The following is a 5,303-nucleotide window of genomic DNA, read 5'->3' as shown; positions in this document are numbered from 1 at the left end:
GGGGGTAAAGGCGCCTTCGCCTAGCCGCCCGTGTATTACTACACTGATAGTACCCACCACTGCATAGTGCAAGTGGCGAACGCCCATCACCATCACTTTATTATTTATTCTTTTAGTGACAGTTTGAATAAAGGAAGGCCCAGTCACACACTGTGATTGTTGGAGTTTCCATTTGGTCTCTCTCACTTTATTGCTCTTGCTCTCTCGCCATAGCTCTTCCAACTGGTATCAAAGCACAGATTCATGATTACTCGATCTTGGTTTGTGGAGTCTTTAGCTTCCTATTGAATCCCTATATTCATTGGCTCTCCTTCCCAATAGCCATAACTGACTCTCTCGAGCTCCCGTCACTCCCTGGCTTCCCGAGCACCTACCCGGCCCCTTTGGGCACCCTCAAGACATTCCAACAAAGGTATTTCTTCATTTGCTTCAGGGTTTCATATTGGTTACAGGTCTACAAGTCTAAGAAGAGAAAGGGGTAGCACCATTGAAGCTCCCATGCTCCATATCTTGACATAGGCTTTACTGAGGCACCTCAGGCTTGTTGTGTGCCTTCTTTGGCACCCACTTGAGCTTTCTACCACTTTGACCAATAAAAAAATGTGAGAAACAACTCCATGCAGATTTGTGCCAAATTTCTAGGTGCATTTACAGCACATGATTAGTTGTTTGATCTCCTCCAACTCATTCCAGTCATTGGCAACCTCATTTAGGCACTATACACTTGGTTTATGCTTTTGGCATTTGATCCCGAACCTTGGCATTGAGCATTGATGTCATTTACTCCAGGTTTGGGACTATTATACACAATTTATAGGCAACCCATAGTAGTTCTACATTAGCATTTTATGTATGTACCACTTTGGCATTGACATTGGTTGCCCGATTGGTCCCGAATGTGCCCCGAATGCTAGGGGAATGCATGCTTATGATGTGGGATGCTTTTGGGACTGAATTTTCTCAATCATTGACTTTTTTACACAATGCACAAGCAGCCCAAAATGGGGCAGCCCTCTATCATTACACTTAATGCTCATGCTACATAGTCATTTAATGCTCGATTATGCTCGGTTGGTGCCTATACATATCGGAAAGTATGCCTATGGTTTATATGGTTTTGAGCTTGGATTGAGCCACTATTTAATCAGTTTTGAACATTTATTTGCTACTGGAATATTCAGGGCTGAAGCTCTTTTTCTTATGTTTGGATATGCCTATTGCATTCGGGCTATGTCTTGGATGTATAAATTGATGTAGTGACTCTCAGGGATCGACATAGAGCTTGGATTTGCTCTTGAATCATTGGTTGAGCTTAAGCTCATTTTTGCATAGCATTTGGATCTTCATCTCTGTTGTACTTATGACATGTACTTTGCTTATGTCTAACCGGTCTTGACATGCTTGGCCTATGCCACTACTACATGCATGTTACATTGTTTGGAGTTGGATGCTACATAGCCTTACCTTGGCTTGACATTTGATTGCCCAAAGCTTACTTTGGCTATTTATCGGCTTGCCAAAGTTATAGTTTGGTTGTTCTTGATGTTTATGGATACTATGTACGGATGCTACACGGCCTATATTTTCATGAGGTCTTATTGATGCTTGATCTTGGATCTTCTGGCACTTGTGCTATCATATGTCCTTGTTGAGCTTCTTTGCTTGATATTTATGGCCTTTGTGCCAGTGGAAGCATCTTGATATGCTTGACAGACATTGAGAAGGCGGTTTATGCTACTTGAGCGTTCGGATACTTGAGACTGGGATCTTCACTTAGATGTTGCATGGTTGATATGCCATGGTCCTCACAGATGTACTTGGGCTAATTTGGGCTTTGCACTCTCTGAGCATACACCTATTTGTGTCAGGTCTTGCCAGTGTTGTGTACACTTTTCCCTATTACACAAGGGGTATGCCAACTTACTGACGGATTCTTTTCATATGCTTGGGTATTTGCTCAATGTCTGTATGACTGTCACTTGCTAGTTTATGTTCGCTTGATGCTAGTTATGCTTTGACAGTCAATGGTTGACTTGGTGCATTCATTTTGCCTACAATTTTCTCTCATTGTACCTAGCTATAATTTATTATAGCAAGCAGTTATGCATGGACTAATGTGGAATTTTCATGCTGAATCATCTTAATTTTGTGTACTTTTAATGGTACTTAGTGATCAATATCACTAGCTATCAGTTTGGTCATTTTGCCTTGGTTTTGGTGGTATTTTGGCTATTTACATCAGAAAACAACAAGCAGTTTCGAACTGTCTACACCATTTTGGACTGCAATATGGCATCTTCTTCCACTGATGGTGCTATCTTCAACATCACTAAGCTTGATGGTACGAATTATGCCTACTGTGGAAGAGCCAAGTTTAGCAAGTATTGGTGCATAAATCGCATATAAAGCCACTAAGGATGCATGGCGAGCAGCTTGAAACTATGGCTGATGACGAATGGGATGAGCTTGATGAGTTATGCAAGTCCACCCTCATCTTGTCTCTCACTCAACAGGTGCATTACAATGTGGTTGAGGAAGCATAAAGTGCTTGGCAACTTTCGGGACAACCGAGCAATGTTAAAGTGGGAGAAAGAAAGGCGCCTTGCATAGCTCTCTTAGATCATGGTTCCAAAATCATTGTTATGGCATGTAGCTTGTATGAGAATGAATGTTGGCCAATTGATGTAGATCCGGGATGATGCATGCGGGCAGCAACCAATTCATTAAGGGATATTTATGCGCCTTGTCCGAATGTACCCATGACTATTGGAGATGTTAATGATGAATAACATTTTTTTGTGCCATATTCACATAGTTATCTTGTGATTTTGTGACAGCCATATATTTTGAAATCAAGGCTGGAAACAAAAGCCTTGGATGATGGTTACTCATATGCTCGAATTCGGAGTAAAGACAATACAAAGGCAATACAGTTTCTCACTATTTGTGTGAATCATCCTTGCAATTGGGATAGGCTGTCGGATAATCCCATGCCACCTAATGCATGAGAGTTTAAGGGTTTTTAGACAACACTGTTGTAAGTGGAGGCTATGGGAGTGCCTCTAGGAAGATAATCATGCCTCCAAGAAAGGGGGAAACTGAAGAAAGGGGGAAATTGTGTTTGCGTATGGATTGCAAGAATGGACAACATGTAGTATTGGGAGTTTTAAGAATATTTCAACCATGTGTAGGGCTGAAAAGAAATATGTAGGATGGGTTGAAAAGAGATGAAGACATATGGTTTGATGGCTACAAGTGAAGGTATTTCACGGTTGTTTTCAAGGCTAGTTCATGTTAATACAGTGGCTGAAATTTCTATAGCAATTAATGCTAAAAAAAGGGCAAAAAAAGAGGTTATTTATGTTGACACTTTAGAGATCTATGAAGTCATTCAAGAGTTTGCTAATCATGAATGTTATGGGCTGCAAAACAAGGATGAAGCAAGGGTGGATACAAAGTACAAAATAGTTGTTGCAAAGAAAGTTAAGCATGTGGCTTTGCCTTTACTGCCTGAAAGTGATCGGTTGACTGAAAAAGTGACTCAACATCCTAGTTTACGGGATCCACATGGAGTAGGACATAAATTTACAGCTGAAACTTTACAAGAGTTGAAAATTGGTGATATAAACTTCCTTTTGCCTGCAGAAAGAGCTTGTTTCTTGCATATGTTAGCAAGGCATGGGAAAGCCTTTGTGTCTCAGGCTTCAGCCTGATGGAATTGGATGTGTTGATCCGACCATAGTTATACCTATGGTGATCTTTATAGTACCTCATGTGCCATGGAATTTAAAGCCTATTCCAGTGCCTTAGGCATATTTGCCTAAGCTACTGGAACTTTTGAACGAGAAGATTAGAATGTGGATTTTGGAGCCTTCTTCAACTCCATATTCGACTCAATCGTTTATTGTTCCAAAGAAGAATGGTGCTTTGAGGTTTATACAAGATTTACAACCAGTTAATAAAGTCACCCATAAGGAATGTTGGATCATGCCTGATAGTGATTTTGTAGAAGCATTTGCAGGCAAGGCAATTTACCCTATGGGTGATTTATATTCAGGATATGATCAATTCCAGCTTGCATTGGAAAGCCGAGATATCACTACCATGAAGACACCACTTGGATTAGTTAGGATGCGTATGCTTCCACATGGAGCAACCAATTCAGTGGCGCATATGATGAATGCTATGCATAAATTTTTGAGGAAGTATATTCCTCGGTTGACCTTACCCTTTCTTGATGACATGCCAATCAAAGGATGTGATATCTATGAGAAGAATAAAGAGTTGAATGAGCACGGATGTAGAAGATTTGTGGCTGATCATATTGCTAATTGTGACAAGATTTTGAGCCATCCTTGAAGAAGTGCATTTGACTCTGTTAGGAGAAAATTCAATTTTTGGAGTGGAGGAAGTATTAGTTGTTGGGCACATGTGTGGACCATATGGGAGAAAGCCCTTACCAATAAAGATTGATGCCATAAGTAGGATGCAAGAGACATGTTTGAATATATCTGAGGTGAGAAGATTTTTGGGTGCATGTGTCTTTTACTTGATATGGATTCCTCATTTTGCTCATATGGCTGAAAGTTTATATCAACTCTTGAGAAAAGAGCAAAAGTTTTGGTGGGGTAAACAATATACGAAGGCAATTCAGAAGTTAAAGAGATTGATTTCAGCCATGACACTAAAGAGAGCAAATTATGAGAATGGGCAGCCTATTATTCTCACCGTGGATACAAGCCCAATTGGCATTGGTTGGGCAGTGGGTCGTCAGGATGATGCTAATGGGAATAGGTATGCCATTCTGTTTGGAGCAAAGGTCCTTAATGAATGGCAACAACGATATTCTCAAGTCAAAAGAGAGCTTTGGGGTGGTGTAGTGATAGCCCCTAAGTGTGATAGGGAGTATTTTATGGGAGCTCATGTAGTGGTAGAGACTGATTGTCTATCTCTATATAAAGTCACTTAACCCTGATTTTCAGCATATTGCAGGTAGAGAAAACCCCATGTGGCTGACATGCTTTCACAAGCAAGGTTTGAAGATGAAGAGGAGGTGATGGAAGATGAAGAGGACGATGTGATAGATGCTAAAATGACTTTATGACAACAAGGAATGAGTATGCAAATTTTGTTTCTGCAGATACCGATCTGAAAACATCAATTACAACTGTCACTTATGCACGTATAGCTATCATAATAGCAAATATAATTGATACAACTGTTGTTATAGGGATTTCAGCAATAAGAAAAGAACTTACAGTCATGGAGAAGAGATGGGCAATAGAGAGAAAGCATCATCATTG

Source organism: Lygodium microphyllum, chromosome 13, assembly GCF_053477565.2.
Source record: "Lygodium microphyllum isolate KBCC chromosome 13, Lygodium_microphyllum_v1.1.10, whole genome shotgun sequence".
In the NCBI taxonomy this organism is placed as follows: Eukaryota; Viridiplantae; Streptophyta; class Polypodiopsida; order Schizaeales; family Lygodiaceae; genus Lygodium; species Lygodium microphyllum.
This window is presented reverse-complemented; position numbering follows the sequence as displayed.